General features: G+C 40.8%; 1 pseudogene; it reads right to left on the bottom strand.

Moving 5' to 3' along the window:
* Positions 1-1,359: 1,359 nt before the first annotated feature.
* Positions 1,360-26,390, bottom strand: LOC129671902 (60S ribosomal protein L7a-like; annotated as a pseudogene).
* Between the last annotated feature and the right edge of the window lie 243 nt (positions 26,391-26,633).

Here is a 26,633-nt window from a genome sequence, read left to right as displayed (position 1 = left end):
ATCTATCTATCTATCTATCTATCTATCTATCTATCTATCTATCTATCATTTATCTATCTATGTATGTATTCTCATATTCAAATGAAATCTTATGGACCCCTTTCAGATCAAAAACAGAGATGAAGTGTTTTAATTTTGGCAACTAGATCACTGCTATGTCGTTAGAGACAAGGGGCATTATTGTGTTGATTATAGTACTAGTTTTTAAGGAATCATGAAAGAAGACAAAATGTTAAAGTAGGGAAGATTAGAGGTACTCTTCAAAGCCAGATGTTCATTTTTGAAGTTATCAGTCATAGGTACATCTTTTATGTGCCTCTTCTTACCATTTTTATAGTTCTGCATGTTTTCTTATAACTCTTGGACCTTCACATCCGTAATGTAATGATAGCATTGTATTGATTACATAACTATTTTCCCATCCAATTATGATTTTGTAGACATCAGGGTTAAAACTCTTTACTTACTGTATCCTTAGGACTTACCCAAGTCTGACCTGCAAGTGACTGATCATTGATTACTTGATAATAGAAGCATGAATATATATCTGAAGTAGAAAAGCATTCTTAGATGGATAGTCAATAGTTGTATCATCATTTAGCTTATTCAGGAAAAACAGATGATCTAGAAATGTGATCCTTATTGTATGGATGAGGAACCAGTCCACAGTGAGATTGACTTCCTCAAGTGACACTGGTTAGTAAGACAGGAAGCCAAGGCTAGGCATGCAAGTGTTTTAATTCTTAGTCCATAAGGTTCTTTTCAGTCTACTCAAATGGAATTCACAGTAGATGAAAACAAGTTATTTTTAGAGTATAGAGAGAAAATCACTGGTAAATGGCCACATCTATGTCATATTGCACGCTGATTCTTTCTGGCATGTTTTGGTATAATGTAATGGAGAAAAATATTTGTGCTCAATCTAAGACTTATGATTTTATGGGACTTCCTCAAGAAGATTGAAATTAATTGCTTCAGAGAAGACTACAAAAAAAGGCAATGTTTGGCTGGTAATGTCATATAATGCTTTATTAATAGGCCACTTTTGGACAAATGTCGCATCCATATTTATATTCTACAATTTTTGGAATGTTAAACAAGTAAACTCCACATTGTATAAGTAAAATGTTAGTTGACAACCACTGTAGCAACATGTCAAAATTCTTATTTTTGTTTCTTTTTTTAAAAAATAGAGTGTTCTTTAACTCATTTTTTTCTTTTTCAGACAGAGAAAGAAACTTAAGGTTTTTTTAATGGTAGTTGGATTGATTAATCAACTGGCAATTTATTTATTTTTTTGTTTTAATTTTGTAATTGTAGTTATATATAGAAAACTTATTTATGTATATTTAACCCACTTCAGCTGCCAGTTGCCTTTTCCAGCTTGGCAATGCGAGCCACAGACTTAGGACCCAGGACTTTGCCTCCCCAGTGGCTGCGGATCTCATCATATCTCTGTATTCGTTGGTGTAATTGGTCCTAATAGCTTCCCCCAGTTTAGCCAGAGCGTCCTTGTCTTCCGAGTTAACCTGTGTGAAGGCAGCAGTGGTGCAGGTCTTCCTGTGGACCAGCCGCCCAGCCTGACCTTTTTCTTGGTTGATGCAGTAGGGGACTCCCATCTTTTGACACAAGGAGGACAGGAAAACCACCAACTCAGTGGGGTCTACATCACGGGCATCACCACCAACTGAGCCTTCTTGTTCTCCACCAAGATGATGACTGTATTGACCCCTGCTAGAAGAACAGGTGGTTTCTTAGCTGGAATGTACCCTTTGCCAGCAACTTTCTTTTCAGCATCTGCCAGTAGCCTTGTCTCTGGCCTGTACTTGTGGGCAAGCTTAAACATTCGGGTAGCTGTTTGCCGGTCCAGGACCTAGGTAGACTGGTTAACGGCAGGAGGTGCTTTGAGCTGCGTACAGAGAATGGCCTTTTGCTGCTGTAGCCTGTTGTAGCGGGACTATTTGAGGAAGTATGTGAGATCTTTTTCGTGCTGGATGTCCTTCCCAGGGCCGAAGTTCTTGGGTCTTTTTTCAAACGAAGGATTGACCACTGTTTTGGCCTCCTGCTTCTTCAAGATGGGGCGGGCTAAGACCACCTTCTTCCCTTTGGCTTCTTTCCTTTGGGTGTCTTGCTCAGCTAGAGAAGAGAGAAAGCAAAAGTCAGCTGGCAATTTAAAAGAAGGTATTTTGGGTGAAAGATTCCAGCAGAAGGAAGTTGGCCTGATATAAATCAGTGAGCTCATACCTTTGACACATTTCTGAGTCAGTACTGAAAGTGAAGGTTTCATTAGTTCTTAGAGCGGTGAGGTCGTGCACTAGGGGAGTCAATGGGAGAGCCTCAAGACAAGTCTCGAGAGTCCTTTGCTCAAAGGCAACAGGGAGGTACCAAGGAAGCAAAAGAGACAAAATAACAAGCAAACAGAAGGAATAAGAACAATAAAAGTGAAATAAATCTTTGTCTTCCAAGAATTAAGAAGTGACATCTCTGAGGTGAGTGTAAGGACCAGACCACCAGCCCCTGCAAACTCTCTGGGCTGTGGGCTTCAGTCTAGTCTGCATCCTGGTTAAGTCCATGCCATTAAAAAGGAGGTGAAAGATAAAAGATGGGGCCCTGGTTTTTGGAATAAGATGTGAATGTACCATTGACAGTGTCTACTATCTAATGATAGCTTTAGTTGCCGCTTAAGGTTTAAATTAACACTCCTTTCATTGATTGCTTATTATTCTGATAATGCTCCAAACATTTTGGCAAGTGTATGGTGGGGAAAGTCACTATAAATAAAATTATGGCTTTTATTTTCTAATCAGCGTTGAAACCCATAGTTTCAGTCACATCCCTTCTTCTTGTTCTTGTTTTCCTCTTCTTCTTCCTTCTTTCTTTTCTCATTTTCTTAGCTAATGATTTAATGTCTATGTATTTTTTAAGTGTTTGAGTGTTTTGTTTGCATGTATGTGTGTTCACCACATGTGCTTGGTTCTGCAGAGGGCAGAAGAGGACATTGGATTCTCTGGAACTGTAGGTCAGATGTTTGTAAACTGCCATGTGGGTGTTGGGTACCAAACTTGGGTCCTTCGCAAGAGTAGCAAGTGTGTTTAACTACTGGGCCAACACTCCACATTTTTATTTCCTCGTTTTATGTGCTCATCATTGTCCTAGTTTGCTTTCTGCTTCTGTGATAAAATGATTTGATTATGAGCAACTTGGGGAGAAAAGGCTTTTTTTTTGGCTCATAATTTCATATCACAGTCCATCATTGAAATGAGGACAGGAGATTCTGAGGAGCAGCACAGCAGGATTGGCACAGTGACCAGCAATCAGAACTCGCGGCCATAAAACACAAGTGGTTGTGTTTCTCAGGTGAGAGGATACCCCACAGTGGGGGATTCAATCAGCTTTAATTCACCCAGCTAAACCACGGAAGAGATCCCAGTTCCGCCAGGCGCTTGGTCGCCAGCCCAGGGTTACCCGCCAGCGCGATCTGGTCACGGTCCCAGACTGAACTGTGGGCCCACAACACCATAGACTGGATTTCCCAGTCGAGAGATAACCCCACGGAGCAGGAAACAATTGGGACCGACCCCAGGTCGCCCAGACATCCCCTGGAAAAGACTCGGGTTCTGCGGGTGCCCCAGGAGCCAGCCTGGACCCAGAGCCAGGACAAAGGCGCCTGCACAGAGCCCTGCCTGCGCGCGTGATTCGCCGCCTCAGAGAGAACTGTGGGCACCAGGGCACCAGGGCACCAGACTGCGTGTCTCTGGCAGGAGGAAACCCCCAGTGGAGGGGGTCAGCAGCTCTAACGCTTAGGACACCCAGCACCAAAACACTTCCTGGACTCACGCAGACTCTAGTGCAGGCAGAAGCGCTGTGCTCTGCCGCCATTATTGAGTTCCCCTAGGGCACTGGGACACACAGCTGCATCCTCGGACCTGCAGGAGCTGAAGAGCCATTACAGCAGCCCTCAGATACTGTGCCAGGGATCGGCCAGTTGTCCCTGGCTGGACTGCCAAAACTGTGGGAATCCCTGATCCTTCAGGGGGGCTGCACCCACAGCGTCTGGACCAGAGCGGTGCCTACAGCCGCCATCCCAGACAGAGGCACACAGCTTCTGGTCCAGAGTGAGGCACCCAGCCTCCAGACCAGAGCAGTGCCCCCAGGCGCCAACTCAACCTAGGTGCACATTCTCCAGGTCCAGAGCAGAGCAATCAGCCTTTGGCCCAGAGACTTGCTGAGTGCACGTCCCACTTTCCCGGACAGAACTGTGTGCCCCAGGATAACAGACTGAGTTTCCCTGTTGGGAGAAAACCCCACAGCTAGGGAATCAGCAGGTTCTTCAAGAGGACTGTACATGGAAATTTAGTGAGCAGCAGCACACTAAATTTATAACAAGAAACCCAGCAGTGGGGCAGGTGTCTTGAGAAATTTTATGGATAAGAGGAGATCCCCCCCTGCCCAACATAGACCACAGCTACTACTCAGGGCTATAAACCTGAGGTGAGCAGTGGCAACTCCGGAGAAACACTGGCCATACAGTGACCATAACCAAAAAGCAGAGAAGGACTCCTTCAGGAAAAATCATCTTCCGGCCAAGGGGATACTCCCTACCTCAGGACTCCAGGAAGCACAGAAACTAACAGCCAAAACCTAAATCAGCCCAATGGGTAGAGGTCAGCGTAAAGGCTCAACCAACAAAAGACAGAGCAATATGGCATCTCCAGAACCCAGCCATCCAGGGGCAAACAGCCCTGAACAATGCAGCATAATAGAAAATCAAGAAGATGACCTTACATCTATGTTGATGAAGAGAATCATAGAGGAAACAGATAAAATACGTAAAGAATTAGAGGAAGATAAAACCAAACAGATCAAGGCTATCCGTAAAGAAATGGAGGAAGATAAAGACAAGCAAATTAGGGCCATCCGTGAAGAATTACGGGAAGATGCAGCCAAACAGCTTGTGGCCTTCAGAGAAGAAATAATTAAATCACTGAAAGAAATAAAAGAGACAGAGTTGAAGGAACTAAAAGAAAAAGAGGAAAATACAAGCAGACAGGTGAAGGAAGTAAACAAAACAACTCAAGACCTGAAGATAGAACTAGAAAAATTAAAGAAAACACAAATGGAGGAAATAATGGAGAGGAAAAATTTAGGGAAGAAAACAGGAACTACAGAGGTAAGCATAACCAACAGAATACAAGAAATGGAAGAATGAATCTCAGGTGTAGAAGATACAATGGAAGAAATCGATGTATCTGTCAAAGAAAATGTTAAATCCAAAAAATTCCTGACACAGACCGTCCAAGAAATCCAAGACAATATGAAAAGACAAAACCTAAGAATAATAGGAATAGAGGAAAAAGAAGACTCCCTTCTCCAAGGCCCAGAAAATATTTTCAACAAAATCATTGAAGAAAATTTCCCCAAGTTAAAGGAGAAGCCAATAAGGATACATGAGGCCTACAGAACACCCAACAAATTTGACCAGAAAAGAAAATCCTCCCGCCACATAATAATCAAAACAGTAAGTATACAGAACAAAGAAAAAATACTAACAGCTGCAAGGGAAAAAGGCCAAGTAACATATAATGGCAAACCCATTAGAATCACACCTGACTTTTCAACAGTAACTATGAAAGCCAGAAGGGCCTGGACAGATATCATGCAGACCCTAAGAGAACACAGATGTCAACCCAGGCTACTATACCCTGCAAAACTCTCAGTCCTCATAGACGGAGAAAACAAGATATTCAATGACAAAAACAAATTTCAACAATACCTACACACAAATCCAGCATTACAGAAGACACTGGAAGGGAAAATACAACCCAAGAAAATTAGCTTCTGTCAAGAAAACACAGGAAATAATTAACCTTACTACAGCAAAACAAAAAGCAACCAAGCACACAACCTTATGACCACAGCCAACATCAAAATCAAAGGATCTAACAGACACTGGTCATTAATCTCTCTCAACATCAATGGATTCAACTCTCCAGTAAAAAGACACAGATTAACAGAATGGATACGTAAACAAAACCCAGCAATCTGTTGCATACAAGAAACACACCTAAGACACAAAGATAGACATTACCTGAGGGTAAAAGGTTGGAAGACGACTTTCCAAGCAAATGGACCCAAGAAACAAGCAGGAGTAGCCATTCTAATATCTGATAAAATAGACTTTCAACCAAAATTAATAAAAAGAGATGAGGAAGGACACTTCATACTCATCAAGGGAAAATTCCACCAGGAAGACATTACAATCCTGAACATCTATGCCCCAAATACAAGAGCACCCACATTTGTAAAAGAAACATTGATAAAATTTAAACCACATATAGATCCCCACACATTAATAGTGGGAGACTTCAACACCCCACTCTCAACAAAGGACAGGTCAACAAAACAGAAATTAAACAAAGAAACAATATCTCTGACAGAGGTCATGAATCAAATGGACCTCACAGACATCTACAGAACTTTACACCCAAACACAAAAGAATTTACCTTCTTCTCAGCACCTCATGGAACCTTCTCCAAAATAGATCATATAGTTGGTCACAAAGCAAGCCTCAACAGATACAAGAAGACTGAAATAATCCCTTGTATCCTGTCTGATCACCATGGAATAAAGCTGGACTTCAACAACAACAGAAATAGCAAAAAGCCTACACACTCATGGAAACTGAACAACTTGTTACTAAATGACAGCTGGGTCAGGGAAGAAATAAAGAAAGAAATTAAAGCCTTTCTAGAACTCAATGAAAATGAAGACACAACATACCCTAACTTGTGGGACACAATGAAAGCAGTGCTAAGAGGAAAGTTCATAGCACTAAGTGCCTTCAAGAAGAAATTCGAGACAGCTCATTCAAGCAACTTAATGGCCCACTTAAAAACCCTAGAAAAAGAAGAAGCAGACACACCAAAAAGGAGTAGACGGCTGGAAATAATCAAACTCAGGGCTGAAATCAATCAATTAGAAACAAATAAAACAATTCAAAGAATCAATGAAACCAAGATCTAGTTCTTTGAGAAAATCAACAAGATCGACAAACCCTTAGCCAAGCTAACTAAAAGGCAGAGAGACACCACCCAAATCAACAAAATCAGAAATGAAAGGGGGGACATAACTACAGACACTGAGGAAATCCAAACAATCATTAGGACTTACTTCAAAAGTCTATATGCCACAAAATTTGAAAATCTAAATGAAATGGACAATTTTCTTGATCGATTTGACTCCAAACCTGAATCAGGACCAGGTAAATCAATTAAATAGTCCTATATCCCCCAAAGAAATAGAAGCAGTCATCAAAAGTCTCCCATCCAAAAAAAGCCCAGGACCAGATGGCTTCAGCGCAGAATTCTACCAGACCTTCAAAGAAGAGCTAACTCCAATTCTCTTCAAACTAATCCACAAAATAGAAACAGAAGGAACATTACCAAACTCATTCTATGAAGCCACAATCACCTTGGTACCTAAACCTCACAAAGACTCAACAAAGAAAGAGAATTTCAGGCCAATCTTCCTTATGAACATTGATGCAAAAATACTTAACAAAATACTTGCAAACCGGATCCAAGAACACATCAAAGATATTATCCACTATGACCAAGTAGGCTTCAGCCCAGGTATGCAGGGGTGGTTCAGTATACGGAAATCCATCAATGTGATCCACCATATTAACAAACTGAAGGAAAAAAACCACATGATAATCTCCCTAGATGCTGAAAAAGCATTTGACAAAATCCAACATCCATTCATGTTTAAAGTACTGGAGAGATCAGGGATACAAGGCACATATCTAAACATAGTAAAGGCGATATACAGCAAGCCTATAGCCAACATCAAACTGAACGGAGAGAAACTTAAAGCAATCCCACTGAAATCAGGGACAAGACAAGGCTGCCCACTGTCTCCATATCTTTTCAACATAGTGCTGGAAGTCTTTGCTAGAGCAATAAGACAGTCGAAGGAGATCAAGGGGATACAGATGGGAAAGGAAGAAGTCAAATTATCACTATTTGCAGATGATATGATAGTATATATGAGTGACCCCAAAAACTCTACCAGGGAACTCCTACAGCTGATAAACACCTTCAGCAAAGTGCCCGGATACAAAATTAACTCAAAAAAATCAGTAGCACTCCTGTATACAAAAGACAAAAGGGCTGAGAAAGAAATTAGAGAAACAACACCCTTCACACTAGCCACAAATGACATGAAGTACCTTGGTGTAACCCTAACCAAGCAAGTCAAAGACTTGTATAAAAAAATTTCAAGTCTCTGAAGAAAGAATTAGAGGAAGATATGAGAAGATGGAAAGATCTCCCATGCTCATGGCTTGGCAGGATTAACATAGTAAAAATGGCCATCTTACCAAAAGCAATCTACAGATTTAATGCAATTCCCATCAAATTGCCAACACAATTCTTTACAGACCTGGAAAGAAAAATTCTCAACTTCGTATGGAATAACAAGAAACCGAGAATTGCTAAAACAATCCTCTACAATAAAAGATCTTCTGGAGGTGTCTCCATCCCTGATCTCAAGTTGTACTATAGAGCAACAGTTATAAAAACTGCATGGTACTGACATAGAAACAGAATGGTGGATCAATGGAATCGAACAGAAGACCCAGAAATAAACCCACACACTTATGGACACCTGATTTTTGACAAAGATGCCAAAACCATACAATGGAAAAAAGATAGCATCTTTAACAAATGGTGCTGGTCCAACTGGATGTCTACATGTAGAAAAATGCAAATAGATCCATACTTATCACCCTGCACAAAACTGAAGTCCAAGTGGATCAAAGACCTCAACATAAAACCAGACACATTAAATCGGCTAGAAAAAAAAGTGGGGAATACCCTAGAACTCATTGGTACAGGAGAAAACTTCCTGAACAGAACACCAACAGCACAGGCTCTAAGAGCAACAATCAATAAATGGGACCTCATGAAATTGAAAAGCTTCTGTAAAGCAAAGGACACCGTCATCAAAACAAAGCGACTGCCTACAGATTGGGAAAGAATCATCACCAACCCTTTATCTGACAGAGGAGTCATATCCAATATATATAAAGAACTAAACAAGCTGAAAAGCAACAAACCAAGTAATCCACTTAAAAAATGGGGAACAGAGCTAAAGAGAGAATTCTCTGCAGAGGAATATCGAATGGCAGAGAAGCACTTACAGAAATGCTCAACCTCATTAGCCATTAGGGAAATGCAAATCAAAACAACCCTGAGATTTCACCTTATGCCCATCAGAATGGCCAAGATGAAAATCTCAAGGGACAACACATGCTGGAGAGGTTGTGGAGAAAGGGGAACCCTCCTCCATTGCTGGTGGGAATGTAAACTTGTACAACCACTCTGGAAATCAATCTGGCGCTTTCTCAGACAACTAGGAATAGCGCTTCCTCAAGATCCAGCCATACCACTCCTAGGCATATACCCAAAAGAGGCGCAAGTACACAAAAAGGACATTTGCTCAATCATGTTTGTAGCAGCTTTATTTGTAATAGCCAGAAGCTGGAAGCAACCCAGATGCCCCTTAACTGAAGAATGGATGCAGAAACTGTGGTACATCTATACAATGGAGTATTACTCAGCAATGAAAAATAAGGAAATCATGAAATTTGCAGGTAAATGGTGTGACCTGGAAAGGATCATCCTGAGTGAGTTGTCCCAGAAGCAAAAAGACACGCATGGTATATACTCACTCATATAAACATACAATATAGAATAAACCCACTAAAATCTGTACATCTAAACAAACTAAGCAAAAGAGAGGACCCTAACTAAAATGTTCAATCCCCATCCTGAAAGGCAAAGAGGATGGACATCAGAAGAAAAAGAAAATAGGAAACAACCTCGGAACCCGCTACAGAGGGCCTCTGAAAGCCAGAAGAAAACAGGAAACAACCTTGAAACCTGCCACAGAGGGCCTCTGAAAGCTTCTGCAGTATAGACTGTCAAACCAGATGCTGAGCCTGATGGCCAACTGATGGGCAGAGTGAATGGAATTTTATGTAAGAAGTGGGAAATAGTAAGAGCTGGAGGGGACGGGAACTCCACAAGCAGAGCAACAGAACAAGATAATTTGAACACAGGGAACTTCCCAGAGACTCATACTCCAACCAAGGACTATTCGTGGAGATGACCTGGAACCCCTGCACAGGTGTAGCCCATGGCAGTTCAGTGTCCAAGTGGGTTACATAGTAATGGGAAGAGGGACTGCCTCTGACATAATCTGATTGGCCTGCTCATTGATCACTTCCCCCTGAGGGGGGAGCAGCCTTACCAGGCCACAGTAGAGGACAATGCAGCCACTTTTGATGAGAACTGATAGACTAAGATCAGAAAGAAGAGGAGAACCTCCCCTATCAGTGGACTTGGGGAGTGGCATGCATGCAGAAAGGGGAGGGAGGGTGGGATCGGCAGGGGAGGGGGAGGGGCTTATGGGGGGGATACAAAATGAATAAAGTGTAATTAATAAAAAAAAAGAAAATACCCTAAAAAAAAAAACAATAAACAAAATCACCCACTGCCATTGTTCATTGCTATTTGGGTACGATTTGGTGAGTTTCATATAACTCGGACAGTTGTAGTTAGCAATGAACCATTTAATGCAGAGTTGTGCTCTTTTTGTTTTATTCTTCATTTTAGATACCTGTGCATAGAATCATTGAATAATTTGTTTATATTTTCAAAAGATTTTTAAAGATTCCTTAATTTATTTTAATAAAATACTGAAATTGTTTATGATCCAGAGGTGATTCACTTCTGAAATCTAGCGACCCATGCCATCTTGGACAAATATATTCAAAGTATCATATACCTATCTTAACATCAGCATAAGGAGAATATTTCGGACAAATATATAAACCAATTTCTTATAATGCTTACAAGACAATTAAAGTAATTCCTTTTCAATTTTGATATTAATAGTAGTTGTCATAGCAAGAAGATATTTTCCAATATGTAAATATAGGTGTTTACTGACAGAAAGGGAAATGTTTTTAAATTACATGTGCTTCTTCATTTAGTGGGTACTAGACCTATAAAATAGGATAAACATACTAAAATCTGTACACCTAAGGAAGATAAACAAGAAAGAGGACCAGGTGTAAGAGGATCAATACTCACTTAGAAAGACAAAGGGGATCGACATTGGAAGTAGGACAAAACAAGTAACAGGACAGGAGCCTACCTCAGAGAGCCTCTGAAAGACTCTGCCTAGCAGTATATCAAAGCAGATGCTGAGACCCATAACCACACCTTTGTCAGAGTGCAGGGAATCATATGAAAGAAGGGGGGGGGATAGTATGACCCAGTGAGGACAGGAGCTTCACAAGGACAAAATATATCAGGGCACAGGGGTCTTCTATGAGACTGTTTCTCCAACCAAGGACCATGCATAGATATAACCTAAAACCCCTGCTCAGATGTAGCCCATGGTAGCTCAGTATCCAAGTGAGTTCCCTAGTAAAGGGGACAAGGATTATTTCTGACATGAACTCAATGACTGGCTCTTTGACCTCCCCTCACGCCCCAAGGGAGGAACAGCGTTGCCAGGCCACAGAAGAGGACATTGCAGCCAGTCCCGAAGATACCTGATAAGATAGAGTCAGATGGAAAGGGAGGAGGGTCTCCCCTATCAGTGGACTTGGAAGGGGGCAGGGAGGAGATGAAGGAGGGAGGGTGGGATTGGGAGGGAAAGAAGAAAGGGGCTGCAGCTGGGATACAAGTGAATGACATGTGATTAAAATAAAAAATATTTTTGTGTTTTTCCAAAAAAAAAAAAAAAAAAGAAATGAGGACAGGAACTCAAGGTAGGAACTTGATCTAACCTAGGCCTAAAATGTTTTCAGCCTCTGAGACTTACTGCTCAATAAGCTCACCCTTTCTTATTCTTACTGAGCTCTGGACTGCCTGGTTCAACTCAGCTGTTCTGGGTCAAATTCTTCTCTCAACTAATTTTTTTAATTCAAATTTTTTATGTTAATTACAGTTTATTCACTTTGTATCCCAGCTGTAGCCCCCTCTCTCATTTCCTCCCAACCCCACCTTCTCTCCCTCATCTCCACCCATTCCCCCCATCCAAGTCCACTGATAGGGGAGGTCCTCCTCCTCCTCCATATGACCCTAGCCTATAAGCTCTCATCAGGACTGGCTGCATTTTCTTCCTCTGTGGCCTGGTAAGGCTGCTCTCCACTGAGGGGGAGGTGATCAAGAGCTTGCCACTGAGTTCATGTCAGAGACAGTCCCTGTTCCCCTTACTAGGATACCCATTTGGACAATGAGTTGCCATGGGCTACATCTGTGCAGGGATTCTAGGTTATCTCCATGCATGGTCCTTGGATAGGGTATCAGTCTTAGAAAAGACCTCTGTGCCCAGATTTCTTGGTTTCTAAGATCAACAATCAATAAATTGGACCCATGAAACTGAAAAGCTTCTGTAAATCAAAGGACAATGTCTTCAGAACAAAACGACAGCCTACAGACTGGGAAAGGATCTTCACCAACCCTATATCTGACAGAGAACTAATATCCAGAATATATAAAGAACTCAAGAACTTAAAAAGCAGCAAAACAATTAATTAATCCAATTAAAAATGGGGACAGAGCTAAACAGAGAACTGCAGAGAACACTTAAAGAAATGTTCAAAGTCCTTAGTCATCAGGGAAATGCAAACCAAAACGACCTTGAGATTTCACCTTACACCCATCAGAATGGCCAAGATCAAAAACTCAAGTGACAATACATGTTGGAGAGGATGTGGAAAAAGGGGAACCCTCCTCCATTGCTAGTGGGAATGTAAACTGGTACAACCACTTTGGAAATCAATCTTGTGCTTTCTCAGACAATTAGGAATAGTGCTTCCTCAAGATTCAGCTATAACATTCCTAGGCATATATCTAAAAGATGCTCAAGTATACAACAAGGACATTCGCTCAACCATGTTCATAGCAGCTTTATTATAATAGTCAGAATCTGGAAACAACCCAGATGCCCCTCAGTTGAGGAATGGATACAGAAATTGTGGTACATTTACACAATGGAATACTACTCAGCAATTAAAAACAAGGAAATCATGAAATTTGCAGGCAAATGATGGGATCTAGAAAAGATCAACTAACTTATTAAATCTAGCCTTTTACTCGGCCTCTGAATTGCTCTGGCCTCAAACTAACCCAAGAAATTTGCTCTAATCTGGCTCTTTCTCATTTGAGGGCTTGTTCTGTCTTCACTTATGTCTAGCTTGTTCTCTCTTCAACTTGTCTTTCTTTTTTTTAAAATTTTTATTTAACTTTTATTAATTACACTTTATTCACTTTGTATCCCCCCATAAGCCCTCCCCCTCCTCCCCTTCTGATCCCACCCTCCCTTCCCCTTCTTGCTCCTCCCCAAGTCCACTGATAGGGGAGGTCCTCCTCTCCTTCTTTCTGATCTTAGTCTATCAGTTCTCATAGAAGTGGCTGCATTGTCATCTACTGTGACCTGGTAAGGCTGCTCCCCCCTCAGGGGGAGGTGATCAAAGAGCAGGCTAATCAGATTATGTCAGAGGTAGTCCCTCTTCCCATTACTATGTAATCCCCTTGGACACTGAACCGCCATGGCTACATCTGTGCAGGGGTTCTAGGTTATCTCCATGAGTAGTCCTTGGTTGGAGTATGAGGCTCTGGGACGTTCCCTGAGTTCAAATTTTCTTGTTCTGTTGCTCTCCTTGTGGAGTTCCTGTCCTCTCCAGCTCTTCCTATTTCCCACTTCTTACATAAGACTCCATTCACTCTGCCCAACAGTTGACCATCAGGCTCAGCATCTGCTTTGATAGTCTGCAGGGAAGAGGCTTTCGGAGGCCCTCTGTGGCAGGTTCCTAGGTTGTTTCCTGTTTTCTTCTTCTGGCTTTCAGAGGCCCTCTGTAGCAGGTTCCGAGGTTGTTTCCTATTTTCTTTTTCTTCTGATGTCCATCCTCTTTGCCTTTCAGGATGGGGATTGAACATTTTAGTTAGGGTCCTCTCTTTTGCTTAGTTTGTTTAGATGTACAGATTTTAGTGGGTTTATTCTATATTGTATGTTTATATGAGTGAGTATATACCATGCGTGTCTTTTTGCTTCTGGGACAACTCACTCAGGATGATCCTTTCCAGGTCACACCATTTACCTGCAAATTTCATGATTTCCTCATTTTTCATTGCTGAGTAATACTCCATTGTATAGCTGTACCACAATTTCTGCATCTATTCTTCAGTTGAGGGGCATCTGGGTTGCTTCCAGCTTCTGGCTATTACAAATAAAGCTGCTACAAACATGGTTGAGCAAATGTCCTTATTGTGTACTTGAGCTTCTTTTGGATATATGCCTAGGAGTGGTATGGCTGGATCTTGAGGAAGTGGTATTCCTAGTTGTCTGAGAATGTGCCAGATTGATTTCCAGAGTGGTTGTACAAGTTTACATTCCCACCAGCAATGGAGGAGGGTTCCCCTTTCTCCACAACCTCTCCAGCATGTGTTGTCACTTGAGTTTTTGATCTTGGGCATTCTCATGGGCGTTCTTTCTTTCTTTTTTTTCTTTAAACTTATTTTTTTAAAAATTTTAATCACAGTTCATTCACTTGTATCCCAGCTGCAACCCCCTCCCTCTTTCCCTTCCAATCCTCTCCTCCCTCTCTTATCTCCTCCCTGCCCCCTTTTGAGTCCACTCATAGGGGAGGTCCTTCTCTCCTTTTATCTGACCCTAATTTATCAGGTATCTTCAGAACTGGCAGCAATGTCCTCCTCTGTGGCCTAGCGAGGCTGCTCCTCCTTCGGAGGAGGGGAAGCTGACATGAGCCAGTCACTGAGTTCATTTCAGAAATAATTCTTGTCCCCCTTACTAGGGAACCCACTTGGATACTGACCTACCATGGGCTATGTCTGAGCAGGGGTTGTAGGTTATATCCATGCATGGTCCTTGGTTGGAAAAACAGTCTCATAGAAGACCCCTGTGCCCTGAAATATTTGGACCTTGTGGGGGCTCCTGTCCCTTCAAGGTCATACTAACTTCCTCTTCTTTCATATGATTCCCTGCATTTTGCCCAAGGTTTGGTTATGAGTCTCAGCATCTGCTTTGATACACTGCTAGGTAGAGTCTTTCGGGTACCCTCTGTGGTAGGCTTCTGTCCTGTTACTTGTTTTCTTCTACTTCCAATGTCTATCCCCTTTGTCTTTATAGGTGAGTATTGGTCATCTTACCCCTGGTCCTCTTTCTTGTTTATCTTCTTTAGGTGTACAGATTTTAGTATGTTTATCCTATCTTAAAGATCTAGTATCGACTTATAAGTAAGTATATACCATGTGTGTCTTTCTGCTCCTGGGATATTTCACTCAGAATGATCTTTTCTAGATCCCACCATTTGCCTGCAAATTTCATGATTTCCTTGTTTTTAATTGCTGAGTAGTATTCCATTTTGTACCACAATTTCTGTATCCATTCCTATATTGATGGACATCTGGGTTGTTTCCAGGTTCTGGTTATTACGATTAAAGCTGCTACAAACATGGTTGAGCAAATGTCCTTGTTGTATACTTGAACATTTGGATATATTCCTTGGAGTGGTAGAGCTGGATCTTGAGGAAGCAGTATATGTGATTGTCTGAGAAAGTGACAGATTGATTTCCAAAGTGGTTGTACAAGTTTACATTCCCACCAGCAATGAAGGAGGGCTCCCATTTTCCTCAACCTCTCCAGCATGTGTTGTCTCTTGAGTTTTTTTATCTTAGCCATTCTGATGAGTGTAAGGTGAAATCTCAGGATCGTTTTGATTTGTATCTCTCCGATGGCTAAGGATGTTGAGCATCTCTTTATGTGTTTCTCTGCCATTCTATATTCTTCTACAGAGAATTCTATGTTTAGCTCCATACCCCATTTTAAAATTTGGGTTGCTTGAATTATTGCCTTTTAACTTCTTTAGTTCTTTACATATGCTGGATAGCAGCCCTCTGTCAGATATAGGTTTGGTGAAGATCCTTTCCCAGTCTGTAGGCTGTCATTTTGTTCTGAATACAGTGTCTTTTGCTTTACAGAAGCTTTTCAGTTTCATGAGGTCCCATTTATTGATTCTTGCTCTTAGAGCCTGTGCTGTTGGTGGTGTTCTGTTCAGGAAGTTGTCTCCTGTGCCAATGAGTTCTAGGCTCTACCCCACTTTTTCTTCTAAAAGTATCTGGTTTTATGTTGAGGTTTTTGATTCACTTGAAGTTTAGTTTTGTGCAGGGTGATAAATATGGTTCTATTTTCATTTTTCTGCATGTAGATATCCAGTTGGACTAGCCCCATTTATTGAAGATGCTGTCTTTTTTTCTTTGAACTGTTTTGGCTTCTTTGTAAAAAATCAGGTATTCATAGGTGTGTGGGTTTATTTCTGGGTCTTCTATTCGGTTCCATTGACCCACCTTTTCTGTTTCTATGCCAATACTATGCAGTTTTTATTACTATTGCTCTGTAGTACAACTTGAGATCAGGGATGAAGATACCTCCAGAGGATATTCAACCTGTTTGTCTATTACTGTACCACTAAGAACTACCTCCTCTCTCTCTTTGCCCTTTAAGTAGCTTTCTTTTCCTCTCTCTTCCCGTGAAGAGTTGGGTGTATGTTATTCTGTTAAGTCTTTCACTGTTTCTGCCACTCAATTAAACCTCATTTTCATACATGGGTGCTTCCTTCTGCAAACTAATTTTACCTTCATTGTTTGGGATTAAAGGCATGTACCCACATGCCTGGATCTAAGGTTTTCTTTTTTTTTTAACTTTTATTAATTACACTTTATTCATTTTGTATCCCCCAATAAACCCCTCCCTCCTCCCCTCCCGGTCCCACCCTCCTCCCTCCTTTCTGCATGCATCGACCTCCCCATGTCCACTGATTGGGAAGGTCCTCCTCTCCTTCTTTCTGATCTTAGTCTATCAGTTCTCATCAGAAGTGGCTGCATTGTCAGGGTTCTAGGTTATCTCCATGAATAGTCCTTGGTTGGAGTATGAGGCTCTGGGACGTTCCCTGTGTTCAAATTTTCTTGTTCTGTTGCTTTCCTTGTGGAGTTCCTGTCCTCTCCAGCTCTTACTATTTCCCACTTCTTACATAAAATTCCTGAAACTTGCTCTATACCAGGCTAGCCTTGAACTCAGATCTGCTTGCTTATGTCTGCTGGAAAGGCATGTTTGTATTCCAGCCGTATCACACAGACCTAGAAGATCTTTGTATGTGAATTGTTGCCAGAACATCCATGTTCTGAATTAACATTCCTGTACAGGTAGGACTCTGGAACCTAATTGAAAATAGCAGTCTGAGCCGGAAGAGTCTAAATTGTATCTTTCTTTTTGTTTTTATTCCATGAAGTCCTAGGGATATAGGAGGAGTTTAGTAAATGGCTTCTTTGGAGACACTGATCTTGTACTGCCTGGATACCTCCAGGAAGAATTGCTAATTGGCTCTCCAGATACCACTGTATGTTCCATTGCAAGTCAGAAGACTGGTTGAGGGCCATATTTAAACTTGAAATAATAATGTTTATCACTGGCTTTTTTTCCGAACATTTAAGTTTCTGTTTACTTAGGAATACACAAATAATATTTATAAGTTTCTATTTATAAATACATCTTGTAAATAAAGTTATACTGCTTGCAGTGATGGTGTTCTCCCCTGGAGCCATAGATTTTCTAACAAAACCTCCAGTGACAGGCATAAAAGATTTACTACAGGCCCTTGAAACTCCCAAAATAATATAAGGGATTGTTGCTGTCCTTGGTTGCCTCTCAGAGGAAGATTGTGAGTCTCTGTTGCTGAAGACATCACACACTTCAGACACAGGACTTGGAGGAGTTGAGCAGGAACTGTCCTGGAAGTTTCTTCCCTGAGTACCAGCCCTCATCTCGGAAAGTGCCATGTAAGCTGCCAATAGAGAAAAGCATTCATAGTTCTACCCAGCTGCAAAGCCTATGAACTACAACAATAAGGAACACAGAAAAATCTGCTCAGAGGAGCAATAGTCTCACTTATATCTTGGGGTAACCAGCAGCCATCTAATTGGACTTAAGAGTTGCTCAATAGAAGGAAATTCATGCCTTGTACTGGAAACTTATCTAACTCCCTCCTCCCCATCTACATCAGAAGATATAAAATTTGTGGACTATTTTGTAATATTTATCCTTAATATATGTGAATTTCTGTATTTCCATACCTGGATATTAAGCCAGGAGTGTCTAATACAAAATAAGTTAAGCATACATACCAAGTAAGTTTAAGAAAACTTTTAAGTTTGTTCTGTTGCCATGTAATGCTAGATTTTCTAACCACTTCTGTCTTGAAAACCTACCTGAAACAAGTGAAAAGCAAAGTAGCTGCAGATTTTAAATAGCAATTTCTCTTTTGTTGTAAGATTCTTATGATACCAGTAAACTTTTTCTTTTTAATTTGGTGTCAAGAATTCCTCACAGGAGATGACGAAAGACCAGTGATGATGACTAAGTCTCAATTTTTATGTTGTTTTCAAGAACATTGAAAACAGCCTTTGTGCTGGGGAGGCAACTCAGTTATGTATGCCATGCAAACATGAGGCCTGAGTTTGAACATCAGAACCCACGTGAAGAAAAGAGTGGTCCTGGTAGCTTTCACTTGTAATCTCAGCACTGCGGAGGAAGAGACAGATGTATTCCCAGTGCTCACTGGCTGGACAGCCTTGCTTCCTTGGCAAGTTTCAGGCTAATGAGGAATGCTGTCTCAGACAAACAAGGTAGATGACACTTGAGGAATGTACATCTCTCTCGCTCTCTTACACACACACACACACACTTGAGGAATGTACAAGTATCTTATACACACACACACACACACACACACACACACACAGTTTTAGGAGATTAATTCAGGCTTGTTTGCTTTAAAATTCCACCCTTTGTCAGGAGATTCATGGGTTGAATTTGTCCTCTTCTTTATTATCAATGAGAACTAATATCTGCAATACTGTGTATGATAACATTTCCTATGGCATTCCATTTAGTTTGTATTGCACTTGAGAATCTTTCAGACATAGGAAACTGAGAAAGAATTTCTCCAGCATCATTTTCAAAGTTCTATTTTGGAGATATGGTGTTTTCATGAAAAAACAACCAACCAAAGGAAACCAACCAACCACCACCAACAACAAAATAACCCACTTGGATATCATTAAAGGAAGTAAAAAATGGTTATCCACAGCTTTTTTTTTAGAAGTTGGTATCATTACTCAGTTATATGAAGCACTTTCCTAGGTGGTAGATGGCTGTTGGGAGAGAACTCATACGTCTCCCTCAGCTCTGTCTTTAGCTGCATGGAGTTAATTGTCTAATAACTCACGAGGACTCTTTTTCCCCTTACATAACAATTGATGAAAGCCACATTCTCAAATAACAAGGTATGTGGCTAAGGGAATATAAGTAAGTGTGTGAGTGACATGCAATTAGATGGGAAGACTTACATGGATCCCCAGCCTTTGTTCTGACTTCACCCTGTCTTCAGGACACTGCTCCCCAGGGTGTAAGAGCTGGGATTCTTGCACTATCATGAGAGGGACAGGCTTGCTTCTCTGTAAGCTACTCTTGCTTCCGCAGGTTACAAGACATTTACTATTACTTTGAAATGCCAATTAGCTAATGGTTACAAAGCTCTTTGAGAAAGAAGTGTATCCACTCTACATATTAAAAGGGTTATTATCTTTCTGTTATTTATAAACACCTTAAGGTGCAATTAACTCTGTTTTTAAAAAAAAAATATTTTGTTTGACCTCCACAGGATGTTGTTATTATCTTGTAAGTTAGAGAGCTATAATTAGGCTAGAGTAATCAGAAGGGATGGGAAGAAAGAGTGGTGGAGGTCAGGGATAGGGCTTAAAAAGAGGTATGGACAGGCATGGACTGGATAGACAAACAATGGCTTGAGGAGGCAAGCAGATGGTTGTGAGGACTTTTCCTCAGAAGGGAGCAGATTTCCCAGCCATATCACAGGCATGGCTCTCTGTTGGCCAGAAGAATTAGCAACACAGGATGGAACACCAGTGTGGGAATGTGGCTTCAACAGCTCCAGTTGCAACTCTGACTTTGTTTCTGATGAACTGTGAGAGCCTTGACAAATCGCCGATGGTACTGATATGTTCCCAAACCCATGGAAATGGAAAAGTGGCAATTTTTAGTATTGTATAGACATTAGAAATAGTATGTGACAAATACTACCTCCTGGTCCAATTGATTATGGTGTTCAAGGCAATTGTAATGTGATCATTGTATGAATGGTGGCATGATATCAAGATGGGGAAAATAAAAAGTCACTGTGCTCTTTCATTCTTTAACAAGATTACTTGGAATTGCCTGTTTAACCTGGCACATACATTGATCAGAACACATTAACTCATTAATTGTCCAACAAGCCACAGTTTGTATTTAGAAGAGGCCCAAAGTTGGAATAGAACTCAACTGGAAGAATAAATTTGGCAGGACAAGTAGAGATGAAGGCAGATAAAGAAGAGCTTAGGGTGTAAGGTGGCTTTTCACTTTAAGATCACATTGTATGGGGGATAACTTATGTTAGAAACACTGACACTTTGCCTTATTCAGGTTCTGGTTTGTTGTTTTACATAAAGATTAATGAAGTGCCATGAGAGAAGGGTTTAGTGTAATTGTAGAACATTTATAAATAAATTATGAAAACACAAGAATAATGGTCTTTTCTTGGCATATGTAATGAGTCTCCATATCTCCATGACACAACCCAGTTTTCTGACTTATACTATGACTATTCTTGCAAGAATGAAAAATAATTTTGTTTTGAGATAGGGTAGCCTTGTAGTTCAGCCTTGTAGCTTAAATGAGGTTTGAGCCTGTCTTAGAGTCCCAAGTACTAGAATTACAGGTTTGTGCCATCATGCCCAATCAGACCAACATATTAATAGAAAATTTAAAGTCAGGTATAGTGGCACATGCCTATAATCTCATTACACCAGAAGATGAGTCAAGAGAATCATAAGTATGAGGTTAGCCTTACCTATATGGTTAGTTTGAGACCCTGTCTGAAATCCCACCTCACCAGTGTTTTTTGTTTTTTTTTCATGGATTTTAATCTCCATCCAAGAGGGTGAAATGATTATGTATGGCAAGTTAAAAACCTCATTAATGATGCACCTAAAAGCAGCCCTTGGGGATGTGTTTCAGCTTTCTATCAAAGTACAATAGACCCCTCCAAAGCTTAGTAACCTATGACGGTAGCCCTCTTTGGTGGTACTTCTGGCCTTCACTGGTGTTATTCTTATAGCTGCCATTATTTGGAGATGTTTTACAGCTGAAGTAATCTTCAGTTGTTCTTCTTCAGCTGAATTGCCAGCAACAGCAGGAAATTTTGACCCTCTGTGCAGAAGCTCCTGTGATAGGGAAGAGAAAGTTTTTTTTGAAAATATTTTTGAGTTATTTATTTATTCATTCCTTTCTTCCTTTCTTTCTTTCTTTCTTTCTTTCTTTCTTTCTTTCTTTCTTTCTTTCTGTCACTTTGTATCCCAGCTGTAGCCCTCTCTCTCGTCCCCTCCCAACCTCACCTTCCTCCCTTTTCTCCTCCCATGCCCCTCCCCCAGTCCGCTGATAGAGGAGGTCCTATCTGTCCAGGAGAGGAATGGCAGTGGGATTGTAAAGTTCTTAGTTCACCACAGAGCACAAAATCTATGCAGCATATATTAACAATCTCTAAGACTTACTATTAAACTTTTAATTTGAAGGTCAGCTGGCAAATGTGACACGCTTATCCCCCATACCAACACAGAGGATCCAATTTAAAAAACAAACAAACAAAAACAACAACAGAAAAACCAAGTTGCCAATCTTGCCTAGTTCATGATTAACAAAAAACAAAGAGATCAGCATTGCTTAAAAAATGTTATATTAGACTGTGAAGAGAATAGTAACATCACGTTTTGCAAGCAAATGTGTTTCAATACAAGCATTTAAACATGGTTATCGTTGCTTCTCTAGGTGAGAGGAGTACCATATGATCTGGATAATTTGTATGAAGTAATCATTTTGACTTCAGTTGCAGAAAGGATCAGGAAATGCAATACATTTTATAAAACTGGGTAAAAGTTAGAGAGTGTCCAAGGTCTGAGAGTACTTAGCATATTCAGGCTAGTAAGGTTCTTGGGACAATGCCCGGGCATAAAGTATCGAATGAGCTTAGAATTAAGGAAGAATCAAAAAGTCTAGAAAACATAGTTTACCAAGTTTCCAAATTTTTCCAAGGAGGAAACTTCATAATGGACTTACTGCAATTGTCTTCACATTAGTCAGAATGAAGACTTCTTGGAAGACATGTTTCAACTTTACTGAAAATAAGAAACAGCTTTCCTGTGACCTGATTAGTTGTTATCACAGACATGCCTGGCTTTCCCACTAAAGATGGTCTTCATATTGATGTGTGAGGGGAGGGTGTGTATTTGTGTGTGTGTGTGTATGTGTGTGTAATATCTGGCTCTCAAATATGAAGAAACAAGATTTATAGATGCCACAAATGGCTAAGGTTATTGCTGGCCAGAGGTATCCTATTTGATTTATAGACTTTCCATAAGATACACACACACATACACACACACACACACACACATGTGCATATATAATACTATTATATGGGGCTGGAGAAATGGCTCAGTGGTTAAGAGGGCTGACTGCTGTTCTGGAGGTTCTGAGTTCAATTCCCAGCAAACACATAGTGGCTCACAACCATCTATAATGGGACCTGATGTTCTATTCTGTCACACATGCAAACAGAGCACTCATATAAATAATTATATCATATATATATATAATAATAATAATGTGTAAGGCTAACAACCACCTTTATTGTGACTTTCTTTCATTCGTCTTCCCTTTCTCATCTAGCAGAGTGTTTACTCAGTTTCAGGAGATCCCAAGATTGCACTAGTAACCGGCCTCCTTAACTTTTTTCAGAATGTTTCAGACGGGAGTCAGTGCACATATGTGTGTTTTTCATAATGGTGCCTTTTCAAGTCCAATCTGGAAGCCTTTGGCCCCAGGGTTTGCAGAAACATATTTCTTAGTCATTCTTAGCTGTTGTTTTGCAAGCTTCGGGTTTAACAGCTTGGGTTTTCTCAGTTGCTGAAAACGATGGCAATTTCTGAGGCACCAACATACCTCACCATGTGTTTGTGGAAGTGCCAAGATGGGCAGAAGTCATCAAGAAACTGATTAATTCATTTCAAGTATGAAAGGAAACTTTAAGAGACTTTCCATCTTGTGCCCACACTGGCCGTTGCTGTTTTCTTACATTCTGGTTGCTTGTTTGACCACTGCAGTGTCTACAGCCCATACTATTTCTACCTGAAGTTCCTAAATGGAAGGCAACCATACCATTTTTGTTTAAATACATCAAATTTTTTTAGTGGGGGACTGAAGTCACTTTTTTTTTCTTTCATCAACATATTAGAATTGCAATTCCTCCATTTATTTGGAGAAAATTTGTGTGTCTAGCAGGACTATAAAATACTTAATTCAATTAAACATGTCTCACCTTGGGTACAGAATAGTTCTAAATGTTTCTCGACTATTTAAAATGTCTTAAGTGATTTAGGGCAAAGTGACCTTTCAATGTCTATCTTGTTTCTCACTGTGAACGATTTATGGGCCTTAGGGCTAGTTCACAACTCTCAGCCATCCCTCAGTTGCTTCAATTATTATTGAATTACTAAGATATTAACTAGTTAATGAGTTGAAAAGACAAATACCTTGCTCTCACACACCCTACCACCCAAAACTAGATTTCCATTTCAGTACAATGTAAACAAAAATATCCCCGCTGTCAATTTTAGGCAATTCATTTGTGGGACTCTGGATGGATCTATCCCCAAAGCTAGCTTCTGGCTGTTGTGTTCTTCCGTTGGGGTAGAATTTCTCCTCTGAGATGTTATTAAAGCACTGCAGAGGTAAATCAATACCTGTTGGCTCATAATTGTGGGTTTTCATTTGTTGCACCGATCTGATGAGATGGCTTCTTAACTCACTTACCCTTATTGGAAAGGATACCTCTGGCCAGAGATGTCCCCGGCCATTTGTGGTATCGGTAAATGTGTCTTGTTTTCCTTCCTCCTCCCTTTTTCCAGTATGATTTCTAGAACAAAGCTTTTCTCAGACATGTTCTGTGCTCAACAGCAGAAAATGTGTGTGGCCTTCCGGAAAAGTAGTCTCTTTGGGCTAGAGCTTGAGAAAAGGTAAGCAACTGTAAACGTTTTTGCTTGAAGTACAAATTATTGCTGGCAAGGCCTGTCCCTCATGCCCCTGTACTAAGGTGGTGCTTTTAGAGCCTGCTTTACTTTTATGCAGCTGAGTAAGCTTGAGGAAGTGAGCCAATTTAGCGAAATACCTGAGACTTGGCCCATGCTTTTGGTTAGGCAAAACTGAGCAGAAAGGGCATTTCTCTTATTTTTCGCTAGGATACTCTACCTGGAGTTCTCCCTACTTCATAACAGAGATCAAATTTCAGTGCTATCCCCTCAGAGAGCAGTGATCGTCTCATACTGGGTAAAGACACAAGGAATAGCCTAGGTAGGATAAAAAGATCAAGCTGCCAACCAACTTATCTTGAACTCAGGCTGGTTTCAATGACTTAGGCAAAGAATACAGTTTTGGGTGTAGATAATTCTGGGATTGATTAGAGGGTATGAGAGACAAACTGCTCCTGGCCTAGACCAACCGTAAGCTTCTGGCAAGAGATTTGCAGAGGAGGAGTGTGGTACAGAGAAATTTGTCATTAATCGTGTATAAATGAAGAAGGAGAAAGGGTAAAGTGTGGGTGGGGTGGGAAGTGAGGGGAGAGGAAGAGGAGGAAAAGAAAAGAGAAGATGGATGAGTTAGGATTTGGGTTGTGATCCAGCTATACCACTCCTAGTCATATATCCAAAAGATGCTCAAGTATACAACAAGGACATTTGCACAACCATGTTCATAGCAGCTTTATTTGTAATAACCAGAAGCCGCAAATAACCCAGATGTTCCTCAACTGAGGAATGGATACAGAAATTGTGGTATATCTACACAATGGAATACCACCCAGCAATTAAAAACAAGGAAATCATGAAATTTGCAGGCAAATGGTGGGATCTAGAAAAGATCATCCTAAGTGAGGTATCCCAGAAGCAGAAAGATACAAAGGGTATATATTCACTTACAAGTGGATATTAGACATAAAATATATGCTAATCATACTAAAATATGTACACCTAAAGTAGCTAATCAAGGAGGACCCTAGGTAAGATGCTCAATCCTCATTCAGAAAGGCAAATGGGATGGACATCGGAAGAGGGAGAAAACAGAGAATAGGACAGGAGCCTACCACAGAGGGACTCTGAAAGACTCTACCCAGCAGGGTATCAAAGCAGATGCTGAGGCTCATAGCCAAACTTTGGGTAGAGTGTAGAGAATCTTATGAAAGAAGGGGGAGATAGAAAGACCTGGAGGGGACAGGAGCTCCATAAGGAGAGCAACAGAACCAAAAAATCTGGGCACAGGGATCTTTTCTGATACTGATACTCCAACCAAGGACCATTCATGGAGATAACCTAGAACCTCTGCACAGATATAGCCCATGGCAGCTCAGTGTCCAAGTGGGTACCCTAGTAAGTGGAACAGGGACTGTCTCTGATATGAAATCAGTGGCTGGCTCTTTGATCACCTCCCCCTGAGTGAGTAGGGAACAGCCTTACCAGGCCACAGAGGAAGACAATAGAGCCAGTCCTGATGAGACATGATAAGCTAGGGTCAGAAGGAAGGGGAGGAGGACCTCCCCTATCAGTGTGTTGGGGGAGGGACATGAGAGGAGGTGAGGGATGGATGGTGGGATTGGGAGGGAATGAGGGAGTGGCTGCAGCTGAGTTACAAAGTGAATAAACTGTAATAAAAAATATAAACAAGATTTGGATTGTGGCAATTTTTCTGAAAAAAAAAGTACAGGAAATAATGAGAGTAAATAATGGAGTACAGAAAATAATGAGTCTAAAGACAGAACTCTAAGGGACTTATTTGATGCTTATGCATGATTGGGCCTCAAAACTCTATATTTTGAAGCTTTAGTCCTTAATACAATGGGGCCATGACATGTATGAATAGGTTTACTTAGCTCACAGTTTTGAAACTTCAAAGATGACAGCAGTAGTGGCTGAAAACTGCTGAGGAACTCGTGGAAGATGGCTTCATGGTAGAGGAGAAGATCACACGGTGAAACAGGAGTCAGAGAATGGTTCAGGTTCAGGGTCACTGTTTTATAGCAGCCTGACAGTGACAACGAGTCAAGGTACCATTTCGACCACATCGACTCCTTCATGCTCTGCTCTCTTCTTCACATTGTCACAGCGAAGATCCACAGGTTACATCTAAACCAAAGTGAAGATGGTCTGATCCTCTCTTTATCTCAGATCCTTACATCTAATTAATCCGCATGTTCTGCTAACTTTATCTGCATTGATTACTCTTCACCTTTTCTACTGTTGTCTATTGAATTATGAAACTAGATAGCTGCCATGTCTCAGACACCTTGATACTTGCTGAAGCTTATAAGTGGTTCCCC

The sequence above is a fragment of the Psammomys obesus genome, unplaced genomic scaffold (genome assembly GCF_907164565.1).
Source record: "Psammomys obesus unplaced genomic scaffold, mPsaObe1.curated_primary_1811, whole genome shotgun sequence".
NCBI classification, from domain to species: domain Eukaryota; kingdom Metazoa; phylum Chordata; class Mammalia; order Rodentia; family Muridae; genus Psammomys; species Psammomys obesus.
This window is presented reverse-complemented; position numbering and strand designations above follow the sequence as displayed.